The sequence below is a fragment of the Brienomyrus brachyistius genome, unplaced genomic scaffold, assembly GCF_023856365.1.
Source record: "Brienomyrus brachyistius isolate T26 unplaced genomic scaffold, BBRACH_0.4 scaffold59, whole genome shotgun sequence".
Taxonomy (NCBI): Eukaryota; Metazoa; Chordata; class Actinopteri; order Osteoglossiformes; family Mormyridae; genus Brienomyrus; species Brienomyrus brachyistius.
Genome location: NW_026042334.1, coordinates 741 through 14,926, shown reverse-complemented (window position 1 = coordinate 14,926; position 14,186 = coordinate 741). Strand labels below are relative to the sequence as shown.

At 45.1% G+C, this 14,186-nt stretch overlaps 1 pseudogene; it reads left to right on the top strand.

Moving 5' to 3' along the window:
• Positions 1–1,830: 1,830 nt before the first annotated feature.
• Positions 1,831–13,570, top strand: LOC125725030 (somatolactin-like; annotated as a pseudogene).
• The last annotated feature ends 616 nt before the right edge of the window (positions 13,571–14,186 follow it).

Here is a 14,186-nt window from a genome sequence, read left to right as displayed (position 1 = left end):
TAGAGATCAAGACATAGCCTTTCTTCTTTGTCCGGCACGGCATAACCTTGACAGCATAACCACAAAGTCTATAACAGTCAGTTGCCTTGCTAGCGCGGCTAACTCTTAGCGAGACGGAGCCTTTGACGTGCCTGTCCTTCACAGCATACCCAGTGCCATTTGCTGTGTGGTGACTCACCCTGTCCACCTGTCGAGTGCCCTTTTGGTCCCAATTAAAGTACCTAGTGTGCATCCCTCTGTCTGGGCTCTTGGTGTGAATTGAGCTCATTTAGCTAAGCTGGAAAAGAGCCTGAAATGTGGACCAAGGTGAGTGCCTCTCCATTCACAAAGTCTGGCGAGAAATGCCTGCATTTGTAGGGGCGATCACCTCCATATTCTTGTGTTTCTCATCGTAACTCTTGAGAAGAAGGGAATCCGTGAAGAGCACAGTGTCGAATGAGTCCAACATGTACTTTGTGTGTTGATTATCACTCTGGTGCTAGCGAGTAGAATTGTGGCAAGGGTGGTCGGTGAGAAAAATAATGCAGGAAATGGAAAGACAAACATCGATCAAAGCATCGCATGAAGCATGAAAGGGAACTGAACACGTCGCAACCCTAACCCTCTCAAAAGCTGAAGAGGACTGAGTAAAGCAAGGCAGATGATCAGGCTTATTGAGACTGTTGATGGATGGGCGTTGAGGACGCTGGGGAGATGAACCTCGTGAAGAGCTTGGGGGGCGGGGAGGGGGGTTGGTCAGCAGTTAAAATATGCAGGACAGTACAGAGGAAAGGTCAAACAGGAGTATCACCCTGGAAAATGGAGACACTCCAGAAGAACAAGGGATTAAGAGGCCCCAAGAGCTCGGCCTGCTTATTCATGAAGCATCTCTGAAATGCCATCTGGCACAACGAGCAGTCCGGGATTCTTTTAACCTAAACCCTGACACGCCAACCATGGGGCGATGGAGAGCTTCCACACGAACTCCAGGAGGACCATTTCAGGGACTGTGCAGGTCCAGAGAAGTGTTTATGTGCAGCTTAAAGGTAACAAAATGTTATATTTATAAACGAGGACTTGTGGTAAGCTATACGTGGATGGGTTTTGAGTAGGTGTACCTCGGGGGAACTTTAAAGCACCCATTGTTTCGGGTCCTAAGGAGCCGGTTTCCAGTAAACTCAGGCGAATCTGAGCCTCCGCCGACTCCCTCCCGGAATTGAGCTAAGCCTCCCTTTGAACGGCGCGGAGCTTCAAAGCCATCAGCAAACGAGCCTCAGTAAAATCGAAAACAAGCCTCGGAACACGGCAGAGCCAGAGTCTGGCGACGGGATCGGCGGCGCTCACCCTCGAGGCCGTACGCGAAACTCATTTCGAAACACCCCCCCCCCCCCCCACTGACAAGCCTGTCTCATTCGTGAGCCTGCATATTCTCACAAAGGCCCGTGGTGGTGCAGGGGGGGGGGGGTGGCATGACCAATGCGATTACTGGATTTCGGCTCCAGTTCCTCGCACCGGCGTGAAAGATCTGCCAACGCCAGCCCATGGCATGTTAGCTCTGAGGAAGGGTGGCAAAAAAAATAAATAAACGACTAAGAAAAGCAACTCGTCCCAGCCTTCCCGCTAATCAGCTTCCTAATTGTCCTCATTTACTTGCTTGTACGTTCCGGCGGGTGCAAACCTGGGTGGGTGGGGGAAGGGGGGGGGGCCTTCTTGTGGGAGGGTTGGGGGTCCGGAGGAGTTAAACTCATGGAGCCTTCTCAGGAGAGAGACAGCGTGCCCGTTGCAGGACAGCGTCAGCGGAGAGAGGAGGGCATCTTATCACAGGGACTCGGATGGCGCTAATTAAGCACGATGGCTGAAGTAGCAGTGCATCTCCAATCCGCCACCGCCACTCTGCTGGTGTCTCACAGCGGCTCCTGGTGAGACGGTACCTCAGTCAACATCGGAGGCTCTCGATGGGCAGAGTGCAGGGTGCTGTGTGAAATGGCTGCCCAGAGGAAAATACGGTTTATTTTCTCGTTTATTTGTTTTCAGGAGGATCCCACGTGCCCCCGTCGAGAGGTACCCTTCGAATCTGAAGTGGACCCAGCCGTGTTTTTGCCTCCCTTTTATCTTTTGGATCAGATAGTAAACACATTGTGTGCCTGGGCAAGTTTCAGTGTATATTTGTGGCCAAAGAAAGTTTCCGGCAGTGATATTGGACACAACAATCATTGAAAACACATGAAAAACAAACCACAGCCATACATGACCAGATGTGATGCTCACACAACAAACCCAAGACCCACATGGAGAGACCATTCATATACGACCATTGACCAGCCTTTTCATACGTGTTACATGATCTTAAGAGTCATATGTTCCAGGCATGTATCAGTATCCCTACACAGTTCACTATATATTACAAAATGAACGGCGGTTCTAGGCAAAATATTTTCCAGGAACAAATATGAAAGATTTAATGCTGCTTATATGTTTCAATGTTGTCAGGCGCTTTTTTGTTAATTTTTCTGTTCTCAAAACAAATTTCATTTTAATTGAAACCTATATACAATAACACAAACCGAGGCTTAATTATACAAATGTTTCCTGGAGTCTCAGAGATCTTTGCACAACTTCGTAATAACGAAAAGCACTAATTTTTCTGTTCATTATTATTCATGCCCACAAAGAACAACCATAAAAGTGGTTACAGGATGAACCTCGAGCAACTCGAGTTCATCTAGTTAACCAATATGAAAACCTTATTACTGCAAAATTACAATTATGATGGAAAAGCAGGAAAATAAAAATGAACATAGAGAACAATAAGCTTAGCAGATGGGATTCATAAATGCATTTTTTTTTTTAATCCAATTCTGACCACAGGGGTAGCGGATATTACACCGATTCCACTTATGTCTGCAGAGACCTCAAGTCAGTAACGCCTTTGGCCTTATATGGGCGTGATATATGTACCTGGGCCTAAAGGTCTCACTTTAAGGTATCACGTTTCAGAATGACCCTCAATCTTTTTTAATTTTTTAAATTTAATTCTGTCTCCATTTTCTCCATCGTGTCACCTTAGTTGATCTGGTTAGGAGTTAATTGCTCTCTCGCTCGCTCACACGTAGAAAAAGCCTAGGGACTCGAGGTGCGCGTGTGCATGTTTGCATGCGTCGCTCGATGTATCCCGTGTACGTGCACGTTCTTGCGACCCCACGTGTCGCACCTCTATATCATGTGCTGCACATCGTCAACCGTCAACAGCACAATTAGACGCGGTATTCTACAGCCAGGGGTTAATCAGAGAGCTACAGTTCCTGAATTGATTGTTAGCGCTGTCAGTCAGTTGCCTATGGAGGGTGAGCGTGCCACACTAATTGGCCTGAGTATTCTTGGACAAAATAAATATTCATGTCCGTGTGCCATCGCTGGCTCCTTTGAGATGCGTCAAGTTGTTGTACCGCTGGTGAAAGAGTTGTAATCAAGGTCTCAACCTCAACGGTGCTGTTTCTCATCCTGAAGCCAAGCGAACCACAAATCAAGGTTCAAACCCTTCACGGCATGGACTCGCCATGTTTTAAATACATCAGCATCTTCTTAGAATACACCGTAACCATGCCAACCGATCCTGGCATGGCACTTCTTAATGGGTCTGAAGGATGTTTTTTTTTGCATTGCAACTTAGCAGATTTCTCAAGCTGAGTCATAATAGTTAACAAAAAATTAAAGAAGACTAGAATCCAGCACCCAGGTAACAATTCATATTTATGCTGGTTAGTGTGTGGCTTAGTGGGCTGGGCCACTATGGGGTGTGCTTATGGTCAGTAGGTTGAGCATCCCATCTTCAGCAGAATAGTCACATGCCCAGTTTGACTTTGGGGAAGGGCCCTTAACCCTTGAAATGCCCACAGGGTGTCAGTTTAATGGCCTGACCTTGTGCTCAAACCTCACGCTTTGCTCTCAACTGTATAGATCTGCCCGTACGTCTCAAAGGACAGCAAAATGAGATATGGAGAAGGAGTCATTCCGATGCACGCATACCTGTGCAAATGGAAAATAAAGCTGTTTCGTGTCTCAGAATTTGCTGTCAGGGTTGCTTGGCACATAGCGGTCTCTGCTCAGGAGCCCACAGGAGGAATCCCACCTGGTTACTGGTGCAGGATGTTAATCCCCATCCGCGCACCATCAGCAGGGAAACTGGCGGCGACTCAGTAGGAGCTTGGAGCTCCGAGCAGATAGCATGGGGCAGCAGATCTTTGTGCCTCGTACTTCTAAAACTGACTTCCCAAGTTGTTATTATTTTATTTTCTAGCTGCCTGGGTCTAAAAACGTTCTCGCAAAGTTTGTCAGTCAGCAATTACCAGCTCATTAGTCGTGCCCAAACAGCAAATGCATGTTGTCGTTCTTTATAATTACACGCCAGCCCGTGCGTCACCCATTTTGCCCTTTGTCCTTTGAGTAACCAATACACCAGGGCAGTAATTGCAAAAGTGCTTCTTTTCAAATAAATGACAGCCTTTCTCGCTTATTTGATTATTGTTTGTGATTACTCATCCATTAGGAGTAGCCATTCAGCAGCGTTTTCACACCTTTATGTACTTTCATGGTAAATGTGTTTTTTTTGTGCATGGCCGCATCTATATTGCTGGAGATCTCTGGGTTGGCATGACACAGAGACCCCTGCTGTTACAGGATGGGCTCAGCCGGGGTGAAGGGGCATTATTGTTTACCTCACATCTCATCCCTGACGGCTAATTCCTGTCCCCTTAATAGTCCGTTGTGTTGCATGGCACTGTAGGTTCGGACTGGATGACTATGATCAGAAGGTTTCTGGTTCGAATCCCAGGGCCCACAGAGTGATGTCACTGTTGGGCCCTTTAGCAAGACAACCAGGAGCTACCAGCAGATGCTGCTTTCTCAAGAAATGTATGTCGTCTTGGATTAAAATCTTTGCTAAATAAATCAAACGTAGATTCAATGCCGGCAGAGAGATCAGTGAAAGGTGAAACAGAGAAGAGCGAAACTCAAAACGCACAAGGGTGTGGAAAATGGTCTATATTCAAGATGACTTTGCTCTCTTTTAGTGAGTCAGTGGTAGGTGCTTGGAACTGGGGGGTGGCATGAATGAATAGGTAAACCTGGCCTGACAGCTCCTCTGTAGCCCTGCTTGTCTCCAGTCCCCTCTCTGCCAGCTCCCAAAGGCTCCGTGTATTCCGGGCCCCTCTGTGATCTCCATGACGACAAGCAGCAAATTGTTTTTGACTCTGGAAAAATCAAACAGCTTGTTGTTTTTCCACTTTTAAGACTGGTGTGGTTTTTGATTGAAAACAACTACGCTTCTTTTTATATTTCTATAAAAGAAGCAAATCAACTTAGAAAACTGGGCAGCCGGATTGCAAATCTTATTTCATAAATGATTAACTGTGATTCTATCTAATCTTGAAGAGTGCAATCTATAAATAAATGAAAACGTAACTCAATTGAAAATAAATTCTATTTAGCCCGTAACCTTACGTCAATTATGGGTGTAAATGCGTGTAATGCTCTCTGTAAATATGTTTGGGAGTGTCTCAGAAATGAACAATTGTTACTGACAAATAGATTTTTTTCATTATTGCCCACAGCCGCTTCTGTTACATGCGGCTGTTTCTTACCGCAACGACGACGCATCCGCTTTGAGCTGGAAAGCGATTTTCCCCGTTCCGTCAGGAAGGACACACTTACTCCTCTCTCACCCACCATTCTCCCGAGTGTAAAGCGGAGCTATCCAGACCAGTGCCCTTGAAATTTGCAGCACCGAACAAAGCAGGTTTTAATTACATAATCGACCAGCCATAATCATCCATTCTCACTCTCCAATTGGATTAAGCCATAAAAATATGGTAGGGGGGGGGAATAAAATATGCAGAACATACAGTGCAGTAATCAAGGGCAAATTTGCAATATGCACAATTTAATGAACTCCCCCGCACGCCTACTCTAGCTTATTCCAGTATTCCTGTGTGAAATACTTTTATTAAGTAGTGTTCCTGTTTTGGCACCAATAAGTCCCGTGAAATTTGCATTGTGAGTCATCCGGGCTCCCAGCCTTAGACCGAGGGGAATTTTATTTTTTATTTTTTTAATTTGGGGGTTATGTGGGGGGTTACCCTAAGCGATCCCATTTCTTGGAGGCATGATCTGCTCTGGCGAATTGTGCTGTAAACGTGAGGGAATGTTCCGGAAGCTCTCGCCTTTGGTCAAAGGAGAACAAAAAAATAACCAAGAACCCCATAATAAAGAATAATAACAATAATCTTTTGAATATTCATATTTATACGGGGTGACAGTGAACCTGCGGCATTCCTACTGGACGTAATGGCAGTCCATGCCAGATAGGGGGCGCTGTGGCAGTGGGTTTGGATTGTATGCTTGTGTTTGGAAAGTCACTGGTTTAAACCCTGGGGTTGGCAGGCTGATGTCACCACTGGGCCCTTGAGCAACGCCCCTAACTCCCAGTTACTCCAGCTGCACGCTGGTCAACCCTGCATGGTGACCCCAAGCTTGCTCTCACCTCTCTGTGTGTCTCATGGAAAAAAAAAAAACTTCCCCAAAGAGATAAATGAAATATCACTCTTCTGTTATTGTCAATACACTGTTCCTTCCTTACTTTTGGTGACATTTTTCATGTTGCCATTTGGATCACCTCAATTTTAAAAAAGTCAAAAGAGTAAAAATGCCAAAAGACTTATATTTTGTTTGGTTACATATGGTTAAGGTTAGGGCTGGGTCGGGGTTAAAGGTGATTGGGATTAGGGTTTCTTCCATAGAAATCAATGGAAGGTCCTCATTTAGGTTTGTGTGTGCATGTGTGTGTGTGTTTGGGGGTGGGGGGGAGCTGCATCTTATATGTAAAATACACCAGTGTAAGGAGTACAGTTTATGTGTAAGAACACCCTCTAAAGCATGGGAAAGTGAGTGATAACCCCTGCCAGACAGCCGCGGGCGATGTACAGTATAAGGTAACAGGACAGGTGCGTAATGAGATACACTGTTAGTATTATGGATTGGAAAACCTGCATAGACCATACTGTAAAGGCTTTTGGTTGATGCATCGCACAAACTAAGCTGCATATATAAGCCTTCAGCCGGGGTTGTTCATGCGGGAAACACGACTGCATTTCACAGAGACTGAACGACTCAAGAGGTATTGTGTCCAGCAATGGTGAGAACCGTCAAGTGTGTCTGAACTTTTGACATTTGATTTTGGGGGTTTTAATGGAGATAACGGGACACACTAGGTGACAGGACACCAGTGTCATCTGCAGATATCCCATGAGCCACACAATTAGGGAGGTCAATTCTGGAGCTTCATTAAGAACGCAAATTACCTACAAATAACTTAATGCAAAGCAATGAAAGTTTATTAATAAAAGCCTGAACTCTGTCTGTCTTTTCTTTTGCAAACTTAAATGGGATTTTTTTTTAAACGAGGCAAACAACATTGATTATTCGCCAAGTGCTGAGATTTGATACGAACCAATAAATCGTATTTTTAGACAGTATATTTATTTAATGTTATCAGCGCCATGGGGCAAATCGCAACATGCATCGCAAAGTCGAGAGAGTGTGTCGTGAGGTGAGCAGCCTTTCGCAGTTTAGAAAACAAAAGGTTATATCTGAGTCTCTCAAAAGTAAATGGTCATGTGGACATGATGTTGGCCCCGCCCCTTGTTCATATGATACCGTACCATGAGATGGTGTGTGCATAGCTGGCCAAGGATCACGCTTCGTTCACTGAAAAACAACCTGTATTGTTTGTTTATGTGCCGTCCTGGATATGAGTCCTACGTCTGCCAGTTCTCCCAGCAAGCGCAAGTCGGCTCCTCCTGCAGACCCTGTCCGGGACTCTGGGTCACCCTCTGGACTGCATGATCAGGGCGGTGTGGCTCACTGCCCATCCATCTCCCGGGACCAGCTGTTGCACCGGGTCATCCAGCTGGCCGAGCTCATATACCAGGTTTCCAAGGAATCCTGCCCGCTCTTCGTGAATACAGACGGTTTAATCCCACCACACGGTAGCCTGATTACTTATTAGTGAGGAGGGAGAATTTTCTAAATTGAATAACGACAACATTATGTCACTGGCAACATACAACTACTGGTTTATAAAAATGCCATTAAAATATCATTTAAAATCAATATTACTAAAACTATGGTGTATGAATTAATACAAGTGGTATATCTGTACTGATCTGTATGATCAACAGCAAAAATTAATTTTTTTAAGAATCATCCACTTTTTTCAGTACCATTGTATCAAATTCACGTGAAAAGCTGTACCACTGTCATATGAAACTGACATGATTATTTGTCTAGTTACTTTTTCAATAGATCCCTAAGTAACCTAATAGATCCCTAAGTGATATACTGGATTTACAACTGTTAACTAATGTACCCCAGTCATCGTGTTATAAAAGTCGACATGTAAGACTTGATTTCCTTAGAGCACAAGAGATGCAGCAATGAAGACTCTAGAAAATATTAGAGGTGACGTTTGGTTTTTTGAGAGGATCAGGGATGGTGTCATGCCCAGTCTGGCTAATCGGCACCTATGCTCTGTCTGCGCCAGAGGTGAGCGATCGTCATTACAGATTTTAAATTCCTTTGATGTCACTTTTTAGAGCGTACAAGAAGTTCACTGTAGCAGTTAAGGGGGGGGGGGGGTGTTGCTTGTCTCGCTGGTGACAGGAGGTAATTTACAGTGGAAAATGAATTTTAACTACAAAGAGTGTTTCTATCAGCAAACGGCTGGAGTTCGACAGCCTGGGCGCTAACGGTATAGTCCAGGCTTCCGTCTTCTTGCCTCTTTGATTTTTGACTGAATACAGTGTACACAGTGGACCATTTCACTACGCATGAGTTCCTCGGGAGAAGAAAGCACCTTCATCTGTAAACATCTAATTATTTCAGTAATAGCAGTCATATTTAAATTATTAAAAAATACTGACTTTCAGGTGCAAGTGTGGGGTATTGCTGTCAAAGCGATCTCCTGTAGGCTGTTACATTGTTCGAGAGCGCAAAGGTGACGCAGGTAGTACTGAAGCAGAAAAATATTTGCATAAAATTGACAGCGAGAGCACGCTAATGCTGCCAAGGAGGGGCTGGTCGCCTAGCGATGGAGCTGGCGGGCTTGATTGGGGAAGATCGTTTTGATAAAAATGCAGGACTGGCCCTAGGTGGGCGGCGAGGGAGGCAACACGATTGTGTAGCTGGATATTCAAAAGCAGCCTTTATTCTTAGATTCTGATGGAAAAGATCTTGCGCTAACGGCAGGCTAAGGTCACAGCGTGATGGGCAGTTCCCACAAGAACGCGCTTATTTAGCAAAGCAAAGCTCATCGCAATTCGCAGCAAAGGAATTTTGGCTGGTGTTTCGTGCATCAACTCTCAGAGTTCCTAAGAACCCATCCGATGCGCGAGCGATTAGCTATCCGGTCCCCGCAGCAGTGACTTTGGCATAGCCTGTCAGAAGATATTAATGAATTTGGACAGGATGAAAAATAATGATACATACTGTATATGAGTCAGCTATGAGTCACCTGGAACCATGAGTCTGTCACTGCAGGATGGAATCAGATTTTCCGGCAGCTAAGGTGGAAGGGATGGATAGTGAGAAATCAGGACAAAGGTCTAGAATTGAGAACTGGACTGCAAACCAGATGTAGCTGTGAGGATACACATTAATACTGTCATGCGGCTGGAAGAGAGGAACTCATTTTTGACGCCTTTTAAGATTCGCACACCGATTCATAGCCGAAACTCGCAGAAACTCAGATTACCTAATGAGAGAAGTAACTGACAAGCAGGAGGAAAAAAAATACACAAAACCCCAGAATGCAATGGGGAGCCTTCTTAGCTTGAGTTTGGGATCCATTCTCCATCCCTGGAGCAGAACAGTGAGTGAGTTCTTACAGTAGAAGATGCAGGACTCTGATACTGAAGAAAGCTCTCCAACCTGGAGTATAAAGTACCAAAGGAACCACTTAGAGACCTCATGGGCCTCGTTTAGCACTCAGTCTTTGATGATACCAACTCGAGTATAACAAACTGAAATACTAGCAATGGAATTCAGAAGCCAATTATGAATGTATGAATAAAATGTATAAGTGCAGATCTGCAACTCCTTAAAAATGTTAGTTTAGCCGTATATTTCCTTAACCTTATTTGTGGAGCCGGATATTATACCGCAGGAAATGAAGCATCGTGATGAAAGGTGCAACCCTAAAGGCTTGACTGAGACTTGAATTAGCAAGCTTTGGCCAGAACTTTACCCACCATCTGCATTTTACTTAATCCCCAAGTGCATCACTACAGAACTTACAAGGTATGAAGGACAGCAGCGTTCTGAGAAATAGGGAGTTTTACACAGCACAGTTGCGTGATAAAATGTTGCTAGTGTATCACATTTAATACCGCAACGAACTGGCATCCAGTCCAGGTTGTTCTCCTTCCTCATGCTTAATGCCACATGGGGTTGGCTGGATTGTACTGGATAAATGGATGACATTTAACAACTATTCAAAATGTTATTATGGGGAACACTATTTTCTCTCTGAATCATGCATTACTACAATGGTTCATTTTGAATAACTTTAATTTGAACTGAAATAATTTCCCTGCCTGCAACACAATAACTGCAGTGAGAAGCTCAATTAATATTAAGCGTCCAATATGATTGCATTCTTATACTTACATTTACTTACCGCGCCTGAACGGCAACATAAAATGAATTAATACACTTTGTACAGCTTGGTAAATGCACATACATACGACCTAAAGCTATAATGTATGTAATACTCCAAATGAATTAGATAATAATCCTGGTGAATAATTAGACTGATATTACAGTAGACAAATCGCTGTGTAGGTTGCATGCACAAACCATGCGACAAATTAGGATCCAGCAGACTCACGGCAAAATTCACATCCCCGCAAGAAGATGCATTTGCATAACTTCCTGCGCCACTGCGATCTGCAAACAATGCGAGTGCGCAGCCCCATTATGTGTGTCGGAGTTGCGGCCTTGCAGCCGAGAGACGAAAATGACTTATTAAAGCAGTGGAATTGGAAAAGCGCCCTGGAAAGAGTGAATCCGTGCACTTATTATGGGTTTTGATTGCTAGAAAGCATGCCAGACAGCTCCATTGATATCACGCCAAAAAGTGTTTAAGACTGGAGGAGCCGTAAATAGCACTGTGAAGGGATGCAGAAGCGACGATTGAAAGCAGCGTGCGAGGACATAACTGGAATGCGCTACACAGCATGGTAGCTGCCATTAAGTTTGTTGCACTGTGGATCTTAGGGTGAGATGCCCGTCCCGTTCCTTTGGGGCTCCCAGCGCAACCAAGGAGGGAAGGAGTGCACGCCCAAATCCTTTCCAATCCCCAGCTTCCAAAAATGAAATCCAACAGATCTAGGTAAGTGGACAGAGCAGGGTCACCATAACCCTAAGTGAAATTTGAATTGGGACCCCTTTAAATAACACACACACATACATATACCACAGGCTGATGAGGTTGACTAGTTGCCTCTGGGTGCCTCAAGACAGAATATACACATAGTCAAAGCTTTAAGGGAATCTGGATGATGGACGCTCAACATCCCAGCGGGGAGTCGGGGGGGGGTGGTCTGACACTGCCTTCAGTATGGATCTCAGGTGGAGGGTTAGCCCCTCTGTGGTCCTTATGCACCCAATGTTCTCACCCAAAGTTAATAACAGAGATCTGAGTCAAGGCAATGGCGCTTCGAAACAAGACCCCAAACTGATACATAGACAAGCCATCAAGAGGGTGCGGTGAACTGACTGGGTCAACTGTTAGCCTTGTTGCAGTTCTACTCCAGTGAACAGACACAAACATGGGATTGTGGGTAGAAGCCAGTGACTTTATAACCTCAAATCCACTTCAAATGCTTGATTCAAACACCTTATTGAAACTTCACATCGCATTCCATTTACCCCCTCAACATACTGAAGTTTTACCCCAAACGTCACTGCGAATAGTTTTCTTTAGATTAATATTTGCTTTTACTTCTTTCTCGATCCTTTGTCGTGCTCTGCAATGTCCCTTCTAAATAAGCGAGTGACCTTTTTTGGCAGAGTAAACTGTCCGTCGACAACGGACTCCAATATTTCACACGTAACACTCCCGTAACCTTTTACAATTCACATTTGCGAAAGGGTTTTGTTAAGGACTGAATCTCTCTATATTGATGGAACACGGCCAAAGATAATAAAAGCCTATTATCTATCTCTATAGGAAATTATATAATTATATGCTAAGTGGAGCATTAGCGGAGGCTAGCAGCATTTTTGCAGGATGGTCATAATGCCCGGTGCTTTGTGTTCACAGGAAAAGTGGCTGCTCCGTTCGGACCTGATGCTGGTGCAGTCCTGGTTAGAGCCACTGGTCTAAATGCAGACAACCCTCGGTCACTACGACGATGCCCCCATCGCCCTGCTCAGCAAGACCAAGTGGGTGTCAGACTAGCTGTTGAGCCTGGAGCAGGATGTTATGGTCCTCATCAGGAAGGTCATCAGAGGCCCAAGTTGCGTCATGGGACATTCCTGGTGGTCCTGTGTGTTCAACGTGTGTGCGTGGGAGGCGTGGGATGTGATAGTTAGCTTGTGATTGGTTCATTGATTCACTTCTTCTTCGAAACATCCTAAGGTGTGCTTTTGGATTTCCTGAGACATTTCAGCCCCATTATGAGGGAGAATCTAACAGAGCAAAGGATTTTCCAGATACTTTTCCCAATCTTTTCAACAATTCAACAAAAATAACTATATTATACTAAACTATACTATGCTACGCTATACTATACAATACTATACTATGCTATACTACACTGTGCTACAATATACTATGCTAAGATTACATAAAAGGTTGCTAAGGGGGCATTCAGTGTCACCAGTGTATTTCCCATATTGCTGTAGCTCATATCCTCACTTTTATAAGCTTTTGGATGCTTGCGTAATTGACTTCTAATATTCCACGCTGGGCTGGCGCCCTGCAGCTGGGATAGTACGCCTATGCCTTCATTTGTGAATCTAGATCAGCTTCTCTCTCTGCAGTGACATATTTAATGAGAAAATTAAAAAAAAAAAACCCAAGGTAGTGCTCCAGTAGATGCACTGGAAACACCCCCCAAATGTTATAAATTATTGAGGCTTCTGCAAGGGAAAGTTCGGATGCATAAATTTGAGCTGCACAACATTAGCTACATTAAATCAACTGCAATCTTCCACTGGTGCATAAAAAGTGGCCCAGTTCTGTTGGTCTAACCTTTCCGGACGCCAGCTTTGCCTAAGTTTCTATGGAATCTCTCGGTGGTGTCAGGGTCCATTAGATACAGAAGTCATAGGGGGGGGGGGGGGGGAGCACGGTTCTTCTCAGATGCTGATGCTGACGGCCTCCGAGTAGGACTGGAGCCCGGGGGGGGGGCTACGACACACCCTGAGATGGCAGGAGTCCATCCTCAGGAACTACACTGTGCTCTCCTGCTTCCAGAAGGACGCCCACAAAATGGAGACCTTCCTCAAACTTCTCAAATGCCCAGCAGACTGAGAGGTTCGCCAGCCTCCTGCTTCCGGCCTTGCCTCCCTCACTGCCTCCTGCTTGCCTCCCTCACTGCCTCCTGCTTGCCTCCCTCACTGCCTCCTGCTCCGGCCTTGCCTCCCTCACTGCCTCCTGCTCCGGCCTTGCCTCCCTCACTGCCTCCTGCTTGCCTCCCTCACTGCCTCCTGCTTGCCTCCCTCACTGCCTCCTGCTTGCCTCCCTCACTGCCTCCTGCTTGCCCCCCTCACTGCCGCCATCGCTCTTGCCTCCCGAGGTAAATACTGGAGTCACATTCAAACGCATCTTTCTTTTACATTACTAGCTAATAGCTAATTCTTTGTCTACCCCGACTGCGTTTAAATAGCCCCCCAAATTGGGCATGCACATGCAGGCACCCCGCCTTGCCCTATTTTGTTTTAACACAAATTAGCAAAATGCTACATAGGTAGAACAGGCTTGGGGATTTTAGGACATCTGCATATTTTTAAACTAGCGTGGGAGAGCATGGAACAATCTCGCAGGATCATTTGCATGTGGCTTCTTTCTGAAATTTGCATATTTTTACCGTTGATTTTCGCAAACCCTTTGTTCTAAACTTGAGTTTGTATTCCGCCCTGGTTTTATA